This window comes from Cupressus sempervirens, chromosome 5, assembly GCF_028749045.1.
Source record: "Cupressus sempervirens isolate cs-2001-9-10 chromosome 5, ASM2874904v1, whole genome shotgun sequence".
In the NCBI taxonomy this organism is placed as follows: domain Eukaryota; kingdom Viridiplantae; phylum Streptophyta; class Pinopsida; order Cupressales; family Cupressaceae; genus Cupressus; species Cupressus sempervirens.
In genome coordinates, this window is record NC_143122.1 from 705,250,668 (window position 1) to 705,271,205 (window position 20,538).

General features: G+C 34.7%; 1 pseudogene; it reads left to right on the forward strand.

The window, feature by feature from the left end:
- The first annotated feature begins 12,161 nt into the window (after nt 1-12,161).
- On the forward strand, nt 12,162-12,548 carry LOC149557935 (flap endonuclease 1 pseudogene; annotated as a pseudogene).
- Nucleotides 12,549-20,538: the final 7,990 nt, after the last annotated feature.

Below are 20,538 nucleotides of genomic sequence, written 5' to 3' on the forward strand. Positions count from 1 at the left end.
ATGTGGTTGGTTCTAATGTGTCAACCTATGACCCCTCTCGATGCATTTCATAACAACGTATGTGCCTAGGGGCCCTAGGACCCCTAGGGATGCATTTGGTTGGTTTCAATGCATCAACCTATGACCCCTATTGACATATTTCATGACAACATATGTCCCTTGGGGTCGTAAGGTCCCTAGGGATGCATGTGGTTGGTTCCAATACATCGAGAGGGGTCATAGTTTAACCTATGACCCCCCCTTGATGCATTTTCATGACAACGTATGTCCCTAGGGCCCCTAGGACCCCTAGGGACACATCTAGTTGGTTTCAATGCATCGAGAGGGGTCATAGGTTAACTTATGACCCCTCTATTCAAATTTCATAATAACCTATGTCCATAGGGGTCCTAGGGCGCCAAGGGATGCATTTGGTTGGTTCTAATGGGTTAAGAGGGGTCATTAAAACCTATGATCCCTCTCGACGCATTTCATGACAACATATGTCCTTAGGGGCCCTAGGACCCCTAGGGATGCATTTGGTTGGTTCTAGTGCATTGAGAGGGGTCATAGGTCTCGACACATTTCATGACAATGTATGTCCCTAGGGGCCCTAGGACCCCTAGGGATGCATGTGATTGGTTCTAATGCATTGAGAGGGGTCATAGGTTAATTAATGCATTTCATGACAATGTATGTCTTTAGGGGCCCAAGGGGCCCTAGGACCCCTAGGGATGCATTTGGTTGGTTCCAATGCATCGAGAGGGGTCATAGATTAAGCTATGACCCCTCTTGATGCATTTCATGACAACCTATGTCCCTAGGGGTCCTACGGCCCCTAGGAACACATTTGGTTGGTTTCAATGCATCAAGAGGGGTCATAGGTTAACCTATGACCCCTCTTGACACATTTCATGACAATGTATGTCCCTAGGGGCCTTAGGACCCCTAGGGACCCATTGGGAATGCATCAAAAGGGGTCATTAGGGGCCTTAGGGACATATGTTGTCATGAAATGTGTCAAAAGGGGTCATAGGTTAACCTATGACCCCTTTCGATGCATTTCATGATAATATTATATTTAATAATAATATAATATTGTATATTTTAATATAATAATAATATATTATTAGATTTTATAACAATCCTAATCATATTGAATAATAATATTAATGTCTACACTTCCCCCAAATAAATTTCCCTCTAAAACCCTCTAAAGTTTCCCTCTCAAATTTCTCTCCAAAATTGCAATTGGAAAATATTTCCTCTCAAATTTCCCTTTAAAATTGCAATTGGAGAACTCGCTGTGATCGGATACTCGATTTCATATCAGGTATCCAGTTATAGATCGGATACCTGATTTTATTTTAGGTATCCTATTAGGTGCGATATTTACCAAGCCTATTTGGTCAACCCAAAAAATGTGTTTGAGAAGGGTTTTGCTTTTGAGTAGCCATCTGACAATGTTATTTTTATCAAAATTGAATGAAATGAAAAAGGTTTTTTTATAATACTCTCAAGATTCCATCGATATAATTGCTGTCAAATTTTGATTTTGATAAGTATTTATTAGTTAATTTTCAATGAAGATGATTGTAAAGTGTTGATTGGCATATTGATTGAAAAATAGCTATAACTTTCAAATGGTATAACATTTTTTAAATCCAAAAGTTGTGTCACATTCTATGATTCACCTAGTATAAGGGGAAAAAAATTAACTTGGTCAAGTTTTCAATTAGTTAAGGTGGTAAGACATGAGAATTTGTTTTCGAAAAAGTTTTAGTAGAAAATTCATATTTAATTATTTATTTGGACTAAAAATATCCAAAAAATATGTGTCACATCTGGGCATGAGTCTACTTTTTATATCTATAATTATATTTAAAAATAATATCATTTGATTTTGATTAAGGTGATCAAACATACACCTACTTTTTATTTTCGCCTTGAAATTTTTGTAGTACTACATTAAAATCTAAAGGTTTGACCAATCAAATATTTTTTTCTCCAGATAAGGCCTAGTAGTTTAGAAACTACATTCAATTTCCTAAAGATTATTGTCTTACAAATTTTTGATATAAAGTCTAGAACCATTTAAAAATTATGTGTCAAGTTGACATAACCCTGATTTGTTGGTTTTTCACTGCCACTTAAGGCCATAGTTTTGTTTACCATGATCCTGCACATACCCATAAGATCTTAATGAACTTCAAATAGTCTACTCATTAGTGGCCTTCCTAAGGTATCTAACAAGACAATCCAACAATTCTTGGTAGAGTTACAAACTCTCCCACCAAACAAACCTTGAATCTTATTCCTTCCCAAGGACTACCTTTCCACAAGCACTTTACTAACTAGGATATAATAAAATTAGAGTTTCTCATAGAGAATGAATGTATTTATATGTTACTTAGACCCAAAATGTAACCATATATACTTTGTTTCTTGTCCACAAAAAAACCCACAATCCAATTTGTTGCAATAAGGGCTAAAAGAGACATGATCAAATTAGCCCTCCTAATGAGGCATTTGAGTTTTTTCTTATATAAATCCTAAATGACCCCCAAATTAAATTGCATACTTAGAAACTCTTTTCAGACTACAAAATAGTATCAAAGAATGGGAATTTGATTTTTCTCCTAACTCCATTCACCTAGATTGAGCATGATTGGGCCTGATTTGCAAATTTAGGACCAACTTGCTCTATAAGTTATTATTGAAAATATTCACTAGACATCTCTGTCACTAAGGAAAAAATCCTATATCCTTGATGGTATGATTTTCTTATGTTTTCATTGTTGGTCAAAACCTGTATGATATAAGGAGAAGTGTTATCAGAGAAGTGTTACTGATATACTTATAATCTAGTCCAACTTCCATTAACTTTTGATATAAATAGATCACTAGATTCTTCATAATGTATTTAAATTTCTCACGAAGACTTATTTTTAGTTTTCTATTGATTGTTCACCATTATATTTTCCAATTTTCTTCCAGTGTTTTCACATCATTCTTTCTTTGTTTCTACCCAATTTTCTATTTGTTCTCATCTCAAATGCATCCATTTGGCATAGGGTGAAATCATTTGTTAGAAAAAGGATTGTATTTTGTGAAGTAATATGTTTACAAGGACACAAAATAACTCATTGTGTTGTTTACATTGTAAAAAAAATTGCATCTTTGATCTCACACAAACCTTGATCCAATATTTCCTTTTATCCCCCAAGTTTTTGGGATGGAGAGGATGGTAAGGGACAACAATTAAAATAAGGAAATTGATATAAGTAGAGATTTATTTTTTAAATTGCAAACAAAAGAATTATTCACTTTTTTTTTACCTAATAGCTATTACAAGATTCATATAGATGTAAAAATTTAATGAATGTGATCACTACTATATTCAAACATTATATAGATAATAATTATACTAAATTAGAGAGAGAGAGAGAGAGAGAGAGAGAGAGAGAGAGAGAGAGAGAGAGAGAGAGAGAGAGAGAGAGAGAGAGAGAGAGAGAGAGAGAGAGTATGCATATTAAAGTCACTCTTAAATAAAATTTTAAACAGTTGTTAATGTCTTGTCAGATCTAACATTGACAACAATTACTACTTACTTGTTAATTTAAACCAAGATCTCATCACGACTCATGTCCTGTTAATTAATTTCCCACATTTCAACTGATTGCCTGCATGAATGTACATTCGTCACCTTCTCTTTTATTTAAACCCCTCAATTTGAATACAAGACGTCCTTCCACTGAAACAAGCATATCATGCCATCTTAGGTTTTTTTTGGCAACGGGTATTTTTCTTTTTCTCTATGTGTTGCTAGGCTTCCCATTTTATTAGCTTTTTAACCTCCCAATGGGTCTACTTTGTATTTCTTCTTAAACATTATTTTTTTGTCATCTGGGTTTGTCGTTGTTTCAATTGGTTTGAAAATGTGTTACAATGTTTAACAATTTTTTAATTTAGTTGTGGAAAGAATTATTTTGTTATTAGAATGCAAGATAGCTAAGGAGCTTTAAAAAAAATTCCTTCATGAAAGCACTAAAATCAAGATCAGCAAGTAGTGAACAAATTGTAACATAAAAGCATTCATTTAATAGGAAAAGTTAGTTTATTCAACCATTACTTTGATGTTCTTATTTTTCTTCTACTTCTGATTTATTTACATGTAGTTATAAGAAGAGCAAGATTTGTTGTTTTGTTGATTTTAGAATTGGATTTCTTTTTTGGTTGTAAAGTGTTTCCTTTCATGCAAGCATGAATACAAGAACATAGAAAAGAAGGGTTTCCTTTCATGTAAAGTCACCCTAACCCAAGCTTCCACTTTAATTATTTGTCTATGACATCTTCAAATTTTTTTCACTAGCATGTAGTCTTCCAATGGAAAACCGTTCTCAATATCATAGGGTGTAAAGCCATCAAAAGAAAAAAAGTTTACATATGATTGACTATCAAGCACACACACCTATTGGGCCATCTTCAATCTAAATCAAATTTGCAAATCATACTCTTGCACTATTAACCCTACACGATCAAACCAAGTGAAGACAACACCTGTTGTAGCTCAATCAAAGATATGTATCCATCTTCATTCCTATCAAACACTCTGAATTCTTCCCTCATATCCTTCGACTCACCTTCTATCTCTTCATCTTCATTAATGAAGATTTACTACTATAATTGCACAAATTGTTCAAACTAGACATATCTACAATTCATGTCTTCAACTTTGCAGAGAGAAGAGAACATATGTGTGAGATCTTGTTCTGAAATTGGTATTCCAAGTTTGGATAAGAAGCCACTAATTTCACCAATAGTATCAACATTCTCATCTATAATTTCATAGACTCTTTTTATCTCATCAAGATTGGCCATTAATTTTCTAATGGGTAGATGACATAAACTAAAATAAGTAGGAAATACTTGTGTAATTTGAAATAATGTAGCTTATTATAGAGTAAAAAGCACAAACCTGTGTCATGTAAAGGAAAAGGCTAACAAAAATATAATTGTTCACCTTCAATGACATAAAACTAGTATTATTATTTAGAATTTGAAAATAAAGTAAAATAATGAAATGTGTAGAAATAGATGAAGTTTAGGATTATAAATTTTAATAATTATTTGGAATATGAATTGATAATTTTTTAGGTGCTAAAAAAAACTAAAAATTAGGGGTTTATGTTGGGCCCATTTGCCATTGCACCAAAAGCCATGACTGTTAGTGAACATGGAACACCACATAATTAACCACCTGTGGGCAGGGGAGCGCATCACATCACCCAACAATCTCCCCATTGATGCGCATACCAGGTGCTTATGCAGGTCGGGAAGATTTGAACCCATGACCAAGCCAAAACCAGGCTCTAATACCAATTGTAGGGCCCATTTGTCATTGCACCAAAAGCCATGACTGTTAGTGAACATAGAACACCACATAATTAACCACCTGTGGGCAGGGGAGCGCGTCGCATCACCCAACAGTTTAGTTCCCACCACAAAACTATATTGAAATTAATGTTTTTCCCTTTGAACTCAAACTATGTTATAAATAACATATATATCTAGAACAATCAAAAATAAAAATTGGATTTAGACCTATATTTTTTATTTTATAATGATTCAAATTTCAACTCACTTGAAATCGATAGTTTTAATCTCCACCACATTGTTCAAAACAAATATATTCTAACCAGAAGAAAAATTATACATTCTGAAAAAGGACTCTCTCTTCTAGAACATCATTAAATTTTTAAATTTCTTTGATATGATTTAATTTTTTTTTCTTTCTTGAAATCGACATCTTTTTGAGTGTTTAAATATGTACTTGTAGAATTTGTTAATTACAATATATTATATCTAATTAAAACACAATAAAATCTATATGAGAATAGTCTTGACTTTGATTTCTATAAAATGGTATTCATATATTACTAAAATAATATCATAAAAAATAGTATGAGTTATTGAAATGTTAGATTTCTGAAATAATTTTATTTCTTTAGTAATTGGATACAAACAAGTGTAAAACATGCATTTAATAGACATTTTCAATTGGAAAAGTGTGACAACATATATAACTTATCTATCATAAATTTATCAAGATCATATGTTTGAATAAAATTGAGTTTTAGATAGAAATACAAAAATTCTGTCATTCTGATAAATTATCCTGAAAGGTGACACAACTTTGTACTTTTACCCTATATGAATGTATTTATAGCATGAGAAAAATAAATTTTTAAAAAATATTTTAGCATGTCGTTGCAATTGCAATAGCCTACTCTGACGGAATGACATTGGACAAACAACATTTTTTTTGCATGACCATCTCTATTGTGAAGGCTAAATTTGATAGATATCTGTTGCACCCATGGAACTATTATCACAAATCATCATAATTTCAATGCCAACTCTATTGGATGACCATTGGCCTTTGAATGTGTGTGTCATCATTGTGACAACATAGTAAAATTGTCAGATGTCATAATTGCAATGGTTTCTTGTTGCAAATATGACAACGTGATGATAGACTCTTGGACTTGGCTTCTGTCAAATTGCGACAGCTTTTGTTATCTCAATTATGAAAAATGAGCTTTCCATCACAAATTGAAACACCAAAAGTCTGATGCCCATTTGACGGGAGCCAATTCTTCATATTGTCATTTGGGCAATGGGAGGCCATCACGATTTGCAATGGTTTGCCATCACAATTTGGGTCCAAATGTAGTAGTGAGGAATTTTTATCTTTGTATTTCCATTGACCATAATCAATAATCTACAATCGCCACAAACTCCTTAATAATGGAGACGAGTTTTTGGATGAATCTACTAGTAGTAATGACCTTGTAGAGAAAGAACCAATTCACTTTATCATAAGATTTAGAAATATCGAGCTTTAGAGCTATATGAAAAATTTCAATATGATCCATAGAGTGCAATTTTTCATGTGTGATAATATAAGAATCAATAATTTGCATACCTAGAGAAAACCCCTCTAGTTAGGATTGATAATTTTATCCAGTGAAGCTTTAATTCTATTGACCAAGGTAATAGAAAAAACTTTGTAAAGGGTGTTTCAAAAGCTAATCAGTCTAAAGTTAGCCATTGTAGAAGGGTTGGAAATTTTGGGGACCAACATAATAAATGTGTCATTGAGATGGTGCAGGAGCTTACTACTACTAACAAAACCTCTAGCATTCTAGAAAAAAACAATACTATAATGTCTTAATGGATTTGGAAGAAATGTGGGGGTAACCATCTACTCGGGGAGTTTTGAAAGGGCTCCTAGAGAACACTAGTTTCTTGACTTCATCATTAGAAACCATAGAGACGTGCAAGAGGAAAGACAAAGAAGAGTTAGTTCTATAGCCACTTTGAGTTTCTATTATAGTTATCTTCAAAGAGTTGACATAAGTAATACATGGCCAAGTCCTCCAATTGAGAAGGGTGTGAGAAAACAATCTCACTTTGGTCATTAAGGTTTTGAATTGCTTTCATATTTTGTGCTTATAGGTGGACCTATGGAATAAAGAAGTGGTATGAACACCCTCCATAAGCCAATTAAGAGTGGAGTGTTGTTTCCTGGTAAACCTCTTCTTTGGCAAGAGTATCCTTCTCATCTTTCCTACTAACTTCTTCTTCAACATGGAGGTCATAGGAGATGTCATAACAACCATTTTCTATTGAAGATTTTCTAGAGTGCTAACATGGTCCTTTTTCTTCTTGAAGATATCTCCAAAATTCATTTTGATCCAACCTTTAACCATATCTCTAATAATTTCCAACTTTCTAGCCACTCCAAATATAATCGAGCTTTTTACCTTAGTAGACCCACATTTTTAATGACATCTTTGACATTAGGGTGGGAAGTCCAAATGATTTCAAATTGAAAGGGGAGGCTTTGAAGGTATTAAGGGGTTGCCATTTAAGCAACAATGGATCATGGTTTGCAGTCATTCTAGGTGAGAGGATAAAGAAGAAGCACAGTCTAAACTCCATGAGGAAGAAGTGAGAAAGTGGTCTAATCTAACCTAAATAAGGTGTGGCGCCTTCCTATTATTAGACCAAGTGAAAAGGGAACCACACAACTCAACATTGAAAAGGCCATTAGAAGTGAGGAAGTGAGAAAGATCTTTCATGCTGTCATAGTAGTTCATCAAGTTGTTCACCTTTTCATAAGGGTAAAGGGGGTAGTTGAAATTCCCAAAGACCATAACATGATCGCAAGTGTACCTAAGGAAGCAAGAAGTGAGGTTGTTCCATAGATATAATCACCCCTATCTAGTATTGAGGGCACACACATTGATACTCTTCTATTGCTTAGTTGGAGTAATGAAGGTGAAGACCAAATAATGTTGAGATAAGGGTTCAAAACACCCCCCTTGATATAAATAACATTCCAAATAGTAGTGATCCCCCCAGAGGCCCCATTAGCTTCATAGTAAAAAAAGAGAGCATTGGGCCAATTTTTTCCCGTAAGATTGGTGAAGTCATTATAGTTCATATTAAGCTCTTGACCCATAAGTATATTAGTCCTATGGTCATTAATATAATTTTTCACAAAAAATTGCTTATGGGTGTTGTTAAGACCCCTGATATTCAAGAGAGTAAAATCATTTCACACCTTTCAAGTTGAGGTCTAAGGTGAGTTTCCTTCTTGCAAAAATATCCCTTAAAATTTTTTTGTGACATGTAGCTCTATCATATGGTCTTTCCAACTGGATGCCATTCCTCACGTCCATTTCTTGCTTCTCATTTCCTTTTTTTGAGTCTGTCATTCCACCTAGGCACTAGGAATTCCAAGTTCTAGAGGATGTGGGGAAACCTCACCTTTAGTTCCTATAGATGGCTTGAGGATTTCAAGAGCTATTTTATTACCTAGGATGGGATTGGAATCTAGTAGAGGGCACTAATAGTCATTTTTCTAGATAATTGATTTCTTTTTTAAATTAAGTATGAAAATATAGCTTAGAATCATTTCATGTATCTTGTATTGGTAGGATTTGAAATATTTTTTAAAAAAAATTATAACCCTAAGTCTTGTTTATTTTTCTAAGTTTCTCAAAAGTATTTTTTCTCCTTTTGTCTCGTGGTGTTGAATGTCCTTAGTCATATTTGTGTTCATAGCCTCATATACTATTTTAATTATCTTTCTATTAATGTTCCAAAGTTATGATATTCACATTAATCATAACATATCGAGTGTCATTCCCTTCCCTCATGAAAGTGTTTTGATCTGATGATACAAAGGCTAGCATAGCTTCATGAGACCTTTTTCTTGTATGAAGTTGTTCCAAAGTTAGGACAAAAGGGTTAGTGCAAGCTCGCAACAGTTAAGGTCTTTATGAAATAGAGTGTTTTGATGTTATGAGATAGGATATCTTAACTATATTGTAACTTCTCACTAGTCAAAAACATGTAGCATGAAGTGGTTCCGAAGTCTCGATATGTGTATTGGGTGTGTCGGCGCTCAAAATTGTAGCTTTGATTTTGAGCACCATTAGAGAATCAAGCCCTATAAAAGCTTTTGATGCATGTGTACTTGGCTGTACCTTTAAGCCCCATTAGGTGTTTAATGTTTCTAACACTTTTCATTTAGTGCATCTAAATGTTCCATGATGTTAAATTGCCATTCTGAGCTAGTTTGTGAAGTCCTGATTTGAGCACTTGTCAACTCTGCATTTTCACCTTAGTGTCAAATAGTGACGGGAGGGCATGTTTGAAATTGAATATCTCACACCCAAAAATATTTCATTACTTGCCACTTTGAGAGTTTCTAGTGTCCATACCTGAGAGACTATGTTACATATTTTGAGTTGTTTCAAGTCCGTTTGACTAGGTTTTGAATCCCTCAAAGTTGGTCATTTACTGATGTCATGCTGATATAAAATGTTCAAAATTCTGGGAAGCCCTATTTGACGTGTTATAACTTTTGACTAGTTGACCCAAATGATCAAATTCCTTTTGTGTTGCATTTTAGAGGTCAAAGACATGTATTGTTTCAAGTTTGACCTTGTGAAGAATCTATTTGATATGTTTTTCAACGCAATTCCAAATGGAATTTCTATCTTTTTACTAGCATCATAAAGTGCAGATTTGTCAGTTTCCTTGTTCGTGATGTTATATCTCAAAATCCATGATAGGTGAGATTGAATGGATTGTACCATTGTGTTTTTCTCTGAAAATACTTTAAGTGTGCCAATTTTCACATCTTCACAAATATATTTGCACACTTTTCCAGGTCAATTCCATTTGCAAAAATCATTTTCCTGCCATTGTTTCAATCTACAAAATCCAAGTAGTCTACTTTGACCATTTGCCATTTGTGCCCAATTATTCACCATGAGCCCAAATTTCAAATTCGTATTCTCCTCATGACACTAAACAAATGCACTAGTTTTCATTTCCTCATGTGCTCATTTACCCATTTTTCAAAGCCACATTTGAATGCAATTTAGTGTTTTCTAACATGTTTTCTTGTAGGAAGTTCTGAGAGGAAACTTTGACAGTGAATGTCTTTTGACCCTAAATTTTTCATGAGACGAGATTCGACACGGTGCAAGTATGTGGTACAGAGAATCAGTGGGTTAGATTTTAGAGCTTGGTTAGAGGTTTGGATCAATGTTTAAGGCCAATCAAAGGACCCTCTGGCATTAAATTGAAAAATTGCAAGGTGGTGGTAAAATGAGTTATTAATGATAGCAAAGTGCTCGAATTTGTTTTTAATCAGTTTGAGATGTTTTATAGATCAATTTGAGGATTCAGTTGCTTGTAAATGAAAGAATTTTTACCCGGACCCACTCTGGGGCCCGATTGATCCCAAGTTGACGAAGTACTTTATGCATTTGAAGATGTCAGGAAGATGTTGCAATGATTCCAATTATTACAATGATTTACTACACACAATATCAATACAAAACAAGTATAGATCTTAAAAGAATGCTAAAAAACTATAGATACTTTTCAAGTTTAGAGACATGAAGGGCTCAATCCAATTCATCCATAGGCATCTGGCATGTTTTAGATGATAATAGTGTCTATTCAATCAGTGAGAAAAGTGCGATTTCCTAGAAAGCTTACATGCTATTCTATGTACGAGGTAAGGAAACTAGCATTCAAACAGCATGTGGATATGATCCTAGTTTGCAGATGGAAGCAACTAATCTATTCAGGAAGCCTCTTTCAATTGAGCTATACTTCCCCCATTAAGGAAGTTATTAATGCAAGTGTAGTCCCTCTGTTTGTATAGTTCAAATAGATGGTGAGGAAATCTTTTCTAATGCATGTTGGGCTTTGTCATATCTATCAGATGAAACAATGACGAATTTCAAGCTGTGATAGAAGCTAGTGTTTTTCGTAAACTTGTTAACCATTTGCTACATCCTTCTTCTAATGTTTGGATCCCCACGCTTCAAGTAGAGGAAAATGGATTTGGATCCCTTCATTAATAGAGAGAAATTAAAAAATTGAATGGGAAGGCATGTAAAATGCAGCTTGTGCAATTGAATAGATCCCCATGTTAGCAGGCAATCTACCTAACTCCAAATCCACGAAAGAGGGAGTTGTCCTGTTGAATGGAATGAGCTGTGAATCAATTAAACTTTAGTGCATAAGTGAACCTCTCATGCATTGAAAGGGCAGTCAAGGTAAAAGAAAATAAAATCTAGAGAAAGTTGCAAGCAGAGACAATTATGAAAGCTGACTAGTAGTGATAAGAAGGAGCTCACACCTGCAAAGAATATCCAATCCAATGGCCTGGCAGTCCATGGTCGATCAATAGCTTTCACCATGAAAGACTCCCATGAAGGTCATGCATTAAAAGGGGAAGTCTACACTGAAAGGTAGGAATCCACACCATAATATGGAGGTGGCAAAGAAGAATAGGGGAGTTTTTCAAAAGGAGATGCCATGAAAGTCAAAGACCCACAACAGTCAAAATGGAGGAACCACATACAAGAAATAAGTCACCAGTTAAAGAAAGAAACATGCAAACATATTAAAAAAACCTCAGTCAATGGTAAAGGCAGGGATGGCATGATGAAATGTGCCTCACGCTAAAGGCAGAACACATAGTGAGAGCTAAGGTACCCATGTTAAGGAGCAGCTGAGTAGTCCAAGACGCATCAAAAGATGAAGGGAAATCCATGCAATAAAATGGCAAAGCAAAGGGTTTAATGAAGCTTTTAGCAGACAACGTGCCAAAGATGATAAAGGAACAAAATTTTGAGAGCTACTTTGGACAAAAGATAGTCATTGATGCCAATATGAGCCTATATCAGTTCCTAATTGTTGTTGGTAGAGTTTGTAATGAAATGCTAGCAAATGAAGTAGGGGAAGTTACAAGCCACTTACAAGGAATGTTCACATGTATGATTAGGTTCTTAGAATCTAGTATTAAGCTTGTATATGTGTTTGATGGAAAGCCACCTGAGCTAAAAAGAAAAGAAGAGCTTGCCAAGCGACTATCAAGGCGAGAAGGAGCTACAGAGGATTTAGCTGAGGCCATTGAGATGGGAGCCAAGGAAGATATAAATATAGATCACATTTTAAAAAGGAAGTAGAGCACTAATGAAGGAAGCTGGTAACCATAAGAAACATAGTCAAAGTCGTCTCAGTCCAAGATAAGAGATGCCAAAGTAAGAATAAGCTCACACCATATGATAAAGAGTAGCCACAACATGTTGAACACAGTCCCATGCCTATAAAAATTAAGAGGCAACTATTGCTAAAGGGAGAAATGGTTTAAAACAAATGTCCTACATTTGTGAGGAGGAAGGATCTTCTATTGTTTAAATACAATCCTTTACAAAGGCATAGTGTCTAAGAAGACATCTCTTTTAGAAGGCAATGCTTATGTGATGGGACCCAACCTTGATGATGTCAGCTAGAGGGTGATGTAGCCACAATTTTGACCAAAAATGCAAAGATAATGATGTGGCAGAGATGCATGAAATCATACCATGTGTCCACATTGTGTGGCATGCACATTCTCGCTTGATCAAGATGCTCGAGAGATAAAAAATGCTAGCATGTGGAAAAATGTCAGGTGGCGATGGGTCCCAGTTAGCAAAAATCAGGTGGCGATGGGTCCCAGTTGGTAAAAATCAAGAACAGTTTGAAATGAAGCCACCAGATTATGACACGTGTCTAGATTAGATGACATGCGCATTCCTACATTTTGAAGATGCGCGCTAGTTAAATAGTGCGGGTAAGTAGGCTGCTATGTGTCAGCAGGCCCTACTCAGGCGATGATGTGAGAGCTTGGCAGGCAAATCAGGAAGTGACATGTGGCAAAGGGAGTCAAAGGAGGGTTGACTAGATGGCACATTAGGGAAAAATAAAATGATTTTAAAATTGTTATTTTAAAATATTTTTTCAAAAATGGGTAATGTGCAAGATTTTTTAAATCAAACAAAGTATTTAATCTAAAGTTTAAGCTTTAGATTAATTTAAATTTTTGAAAAATTTAAATTTTAAAGTTGCAGACCAGATAGCTATACCAAGGGGTGATTTTCAAACTGACTTGTAAGGGGCTTATGGTAGGCTAACATAGCAATGTTATATATCGCTGGAACTGGGAGAAATTGAATTTTTTGATTCTGGAGTTTTTTTTTGCACAAGAATTCATTGATTCAAGTTAAAGGTAGAAACATAAAATTTGGGCCTTCTCGATGAAATGAGTGAAAATTGAAAATGCAGTTACAAGTTTGGTAAAAACACTTAGTAAAAGGCTTGTTGGATCACTTTTGAGGATATCATACCATTCTAGTATAATTTGGCTCTAATTTTCACTTAGAAAGAAAAAAATGATCAAGGATTTGATTGATCAGTTATAGAGAGAGATAAGAGAGATTCTTTTCATTGCAAAGAGGGAATTTCAAGTGGACAGATGTCAGACACATAATAGATCTGGGAATTCTTTCTTTCCTATATCTTTCTTTCTTTCATTCATTGTAAGGGTTCCAGTTTTTGGAGAAAAATTGCTCACTACTGTGATACTAGGTTCTAGTTCAAATCTTGATGTATTCCTAATACTCTAACACCATTCTTTAGCATTTCTTCTTGTATGAACAACAGTTGTAGAGATAATACAGATAGTTCAGATCTATTAGGTTTTTCATGCTTTTGATTTCATGTATTTTATTGTATTGTTTCAAGGAAATGAATACAAGTGAGCAAGAATTCCATTAGTTTCATTCTGATTCTCATCTCCTGTCTCAATAATTTGCAATTTTATGTGGTCTACGAACAAATATCTGAGATCCATTTGCATCCCTTTAAAGTTGTATGTCAAATAGGTTTTATTGTTGGGATGAAGAACCAAGTAAATGCTTGATGTGTTTGATAGGATTGTTGGTTATTTTGAGAAGGATATTTTGTGAGAATGAGGTTTAAATGAACACTGATGTCTGAATCAAAAGGTGATTAGATAGATTTGATGTTTGGATATATGAAATATGTCTTGATATCATAGATATATGTATTGAATCCATGAAATTTCCCAATGGGTAAGGCACTGATCAATTATAGGATCACTTGTTATACTACTGCATGTTTGAGGTTTTTCTGAACTCAACATCGTTAATCAATTGTATTTCCCTTTCATGTTGAAGAACCTAAATATGATACCCTCACTCAGCTTATGGTGTCATAGATTTGCATTTAACTACTGTAGATCTATGTCATTTCATGAGTCATTAGGAGATATAAGGGGTTTTTATCTACTTTGTGAGATTTAGGGATATGTTTTGCATTGGTACCATATTGATTGAATATGAGGTCCAGCCGCCTAGGTTTTGCAAAGCCTGAAGTGTAGAAGGGTCAAGCCTTATAGTTGGCCTAGTGTTTGAAAACATATGTCAAAAATGGGAGATAGCTGCCCCTAGATATGTCTAGTTCTCATCGGGGTAATTGGAAACCTACAATGTTTTCAAACACCAATAAATTGGCGACTCTGTTGGGGACTGTATTGAATCTAAATGGTAGACAAACCTTGAGAATTTGAAAAGAGGAGATTCAATACAGTAGGAGAAGTTCATGAAAAAGTTGTAGGAGTAAGTTCTTTGATGTGTTTTTCCAATTTTCTTACTTAAGTGTCATGCACCCCAGTGATGCTTTGTTCAGGACAGTAGTATATTTGAAGGATTGAGTACAGATTGTGTTGCTACTAAGTTTTATGATTCAATCACTTCAGTTAGTTTGGTTTTCAAAATACTATTGTAAATTCAGAGTCAAAATTGTTTTAAAGAGGTTTCTCTCTTTGAAATTTTTAAATATTTGCACATCCTATAAGTTGAAAGTTCAATTCAGATTTTTCATGTTATAAATCATGTTTTAAAAATCTTTCTCACAATTGGGAGTGGCGACTCTCTAAAAGATCTCTGTACCAATGTAGATCGGTTAATATATAAATGTTTTTAAAGAGTTTACAACTTGGTAATGCAGATCTAAAAGTTAAGTTTTAGACAAGAAGAGAGAGATATGAATTTCTAACCAATGAGTTTTAAAGTGTTGATTGATTTGTTGTCATAAGAAATTTGAATTGTTAAAGTGAATCACAATAGTGATTTCATTTTGTTCTCCTTAAGGAGATGGTGGCTCTATAAGGATTCAACCGGTGGTGTGAAGGAATTTTAGTTTTGCACCTATGCCAAATTAGCAAATCAAAGTTTAGCATCAACACTTGAGTTATTTTGATTTTCATGTTTCTTTTCATGAAGGTCAAGTGTTTAAAAAGATTGCCTCTATTCAGTTATTTTAGTACTAGAAGAAAGAGGTAGAAGTTTTATTTTATAATGGAATCAGATCTCAGATCTGAAATTAGTTTACCAAGATATGGAGATGTGTTAGAAGATATGATAGAAATTAAGAAAGCTCTTCACAATTAGATTGTTAGATTTTTAAGAAATGTGGTAGGAAATGTTCAAGGTCTAGAAGATGATTAGATCTATGAAATGTTTAAATCAGCACTTATGGAGTTGCACGTGTCTTTAAGACCCAAGGAATCTTCATGGCCTATTGCTTTCTTAGACGTCTTTAAACCTAATTCAGTTAACTAGCCATCACATTTGAGGGTACAAAAGATTTTTCAAGTTGATAGTCTTTTCAAGAAATTTGAGAATGATTTAAATAGCCAATGTGAATTTATTGAAAATAGTAGTGAGTCTAGTGAATCCATATATAATGATAACATTTCTTATGATTCTGAAGAGATGGATTCTAGATCTACTAAATTAGATTATTTTAGTTAGTAGGATGAAGATGGTTATGTGACTGAAAATGAATCGTGTGATAGTATGCATGAGAGTGTGGAAAGTTTTAATAGCAATACAGATAATTCTTCATTTGGTAAAGATGAGAATGACACACTTAATAAAGAGGTATTGTGCGAAGAAGAGGTAATATGTTGTAGTATGGATTCTATTTTTTCAGATTTTCATGTTAATGGTACTGCTGTTGTAAGTTTTTCAGATCAATCAGTTTATGATCAGAACCTAGGAGAAGAGACTTGTGATGAAGTCTTCTTGAGTGTTGATGAAATATCAGAACTCCTATCTCATGATCTCGAAAGATATGCAAATGTTTCCCCATATGGTCATGTTGTCCCTTGTGATATTTCTTCTCATGGTGAGGTCACTTTCCCAAGATTTGATCTTGAATTTGATATAAAATCAAAATATTCGTTGTCAAGTTTTGGAGGTGTATTTGATAATAGATCAAGTATCAATACACATGACAACTTTTCTAATAAGGAGAGTACCAATAGGGAGAAGTTTCATTTTGCTTCAGATTCATATCATGCTCATTATATTGAGAGTGGTTTCAAATATAACAAAGAAGCAAAGGCTAGAAGTGATAAATCTGATTCTAATTTTTCACTATATGGTGATGATAAGTTCAAAGTTCATTCTAATGAATTGTTTGATAAAGATTACAATCAGCATGATTTATGTCAGCACTTTCATGATAGTCTTTTAGACTTGGTAACTAATCGGTTTCAGTGAAAGGTAAATCTAATTTAATGAGTAACATGACTACAAGTAGGCAACAACTAGATCTTACATACTCTTCACATCCGGTTACACAAGGTGAGTTGCAAAGTTTTAACATATGCAACTTGTTGAACAATGTAGAATATGAATCATTTATGTTTCTAGTTAATAGCATGCATCAGTCATGTGTGGATGATGGTTTTCACTTTGATCCTAGTTTACATGAGCATGCTGATGTTTTGTCTCATAGTAAGTGTCGTGTAGAGGTTAATGTTGATGTATATATGCACTATGAGAATGATGGAAGTTATTTTGTTTTGCCTCATGAGCTAAGTGAAGGTATTGTTAAAAATGGTAAAACAAATGAAAGTAAAATTTGGATCTTACCTTAGAAAAATGCAAATGGAAATCAGGTATTTGAAAAGGGTAAGAAGTTTGACTAAGTTTTGGTAGCCTTGGGCTGCCCCTTGTACAATTAGTGTAGTTTTCTTGCTTTCAATAAAGTTGTTCGAGAGAAGTTTTTGCTGAGGGTGTGTGGTCTGCTTCTCCCAAATATCTAAATCCTTGCCATTCCCACAAGGGACATGCATCACCAGATAGAGCCACTGTTGGCACACAAAATTGTAGCCTTGATTTTGAGCACCATTGGAGAATCAAGCCCTATAAAAACTTTTGATGCATGGGTACCTGGCTGTACCTATGAGCCCCATGAGGTGTTTAATGTTTCTAACACTTTTCATTTAGTGTGTCTAAACATTCCATAATGTTAAATTTCCATTCCAAACTAGTTTGTGAAGTCCTGATTTGAGCACTTGTCAATTCTGCATTTTCACCGTAGTGTCAAACAGCGATAGGAGGGTATGTTTGCAACTAAATATCTTGCACCAAAAAAGTTTCATTACTTGCCACTTTGAGAGTGTTTAGTGTCCATACCTAAGAGCCTATGTTTCAGATTTTGAGTCATTTTGAGTCTGTTTGACTAAGTTTTGAATCCCTCAAAGTTGGTCATTTATTGATGTCATGCTGATGCAAAATGTTCAAAATTTTTGGAAGCCCTATTTGACATGTTATAAATTTTGACCAGTTGACCCAAATGATGAAATTCCTTTTTTGTTTCATTTTAGAGGTCAAAAATATGTTATCTTTCAAGTTTGAGCTTATGATGAATCTGTTTGATATTTTTTTAGCACGATTCCAAATGGAATTTCGATCTTTTTACTGGTGTCATAAAGTGCAGATTTGTCAGTACCCCTATTTGTGATGTTATATCTCAAAATCCATGATAGGTGAGATCGAATGGATTGTATCATTGTGTTGTCCTCTGAAAATACTTTAAGTGTGCCAATTTTCACATCTTGATGAATCCATTTGCATACTTTTCTAGGTCAATTCCATTTGCAAAATCATTTTCCTACCATTGTTTCAATCTGCAAAATCTAAGTAGCCTACTTTGACCATTCACCATTTGCACCCAGTTATTTTTCATGAGCCCAAATCACAAATCCATATTCTCCTCATGACAGTACACCAATGCCCCAATTTTCATTTCCTTGTGTGCTCATTTACCTAGTTTTCAAAGCCACATCCGAATGCAATTTAGTGTTTTCTGACATGTTTTCTTGCAGGAAGTTTTGAGAGGTCAACTTTGACAGCAAATATCTTTTGACTTTGAATTTTTCATGAGATGAGATTTGACACGATGCAAGTGTGTGGTATAGAGAATTAGTGGGTCAGATTTCAAAGCCTAGTCAAAGGGTCGAATCAGTGTTTAAGGCCAGTCAAAGGACCCTCTAGCATTAAATTGACAAATTTCAAGGTGGTGATAAAATGAGTTATTAATGACAGAAGTGCTCGAATTTTTTTTTAATTAGTTCGAGATGTTTTATAGATCAATTTGAGGATTTAGTTGCTTGTAAACGAAAAAAAAATTAGCTGGACCTACTCTGGGGCCCGACTGATCCCAAGTTGACAAAGTACTTTACGCATTTGAAGATGTTAGGAAGATATTGCAATGATTCCAATTATTAAAATGATTTACTACACATAATATCACTAGAAAACCAGTGTAGATCTTAAAAGAATAATGAAGTACTATAGATACTTTTCAAGTTTAGAGACATCTGGCATGTTTTAGATGATAATAGGGTCTATTCAATCAGTGAGAAAAGTGTACTTTCCCAGAAAGCTTACATGTTATTCTATGTACGAGGTAAGGAAACTAACATTCAAATAGCATGTGGATATGATCCTAGTTTGCAGTTGGAAGCAACTAATCTATTCAGGAAGCCTCTTTCAATTGAGTTGTACTTCCCCCATTAAGGAAGTTATTAATGCAAGTGTAGTCCCTCAGTTTGTAGAGTTCAAATAGACGATGAGGAAATCTTGTCTGATGCATGTTGGGCTCTGTCATATCTACCAGAGGGAACAATGATAGATTTCAAGCTGTCATAGAAGCTGGTGTTTGTCGTAAACTTGTTAACCATTTGCTACATCCTTCTTCTAATGTTTTTATCCCCGCACTTCAAGTAGAGGCAAATGGATTTGGAGCCCTTCATTGACAGAGAGATTCAAAATTTGAATGGGAAGGCATGTAAAATGGAGCTTGTGCAATTTAATAGAACCCCACGTTAGGAGGCAATCTACCTAACTCCAAATCCATGCAAGAGGGAGCTATCCTGTTGAATAGAATGAGCCGTGAATCAGTTAAACTTTAGTGCACAAGTGAAGCTCCCACGCCATGAAAGGGCAGTCAAGGTAAAAGAAAATAAAATCTAGAGAAAGCCGTAGGCAGAGACAATTGTGAAAGCTGGCCAGGAGTGATAAGAAGGAGCTCACTCCTATAAAGAATATCCAATCCAATGGCCTGGCAGTCCACGATCGATCAGTAGCTTTCACCACGCAAGACTCCCATGAAGCTAATGCATTAAAAGGGGAAGTCTACACCGAAAGGCAGGAATCCACACCATAATATGGAGGCAGCAAAGAAGAACAAGGGAGTTTTTCAAAAGGAGATGCCATGAAAGTCAAAGACCCACGGCAGTCAAAATGGAGCAACCACATACAAGAAATAAGCTGCCAGTTAAAGAAAGAAACACGCAAACATATAAAAAAAACCACAGTCAATGGTAAAGGTAGGGACAACATGATGAAATGTGCCTCACGCTAAAGGCATAACACGTAGTGAGAGCTAAGGTACCCATGTTAAGGAGCAGCTAAGCAGTCCAAGACACATCAAAAGATGAAGGGAACTCCATGCAATAAAATGGTAGAGCAAAGGGTTTAATGAAGCTTTTAGTAGACAACGTGCCAAAGACGATAAGGAAACAAAAGTATGAGAGCTACTTTGGATGGAAGATAGCCATTGATGCCAATATTAGCCTATATCAATTCCTAATTGTTGTTGGTAGAGTTGGTAATGAAATGCTAACAAATGAAGCAAGGGAAGTTACAAGCCACTTACAAGGAATGTTCACACGTACGATTAGCTTCTTAGAAGCCGGTATTAAGCTTGTATATGTGTTTGATGGAAAGCCACCTGAGCTTAAAAAAAGAAGAGCTT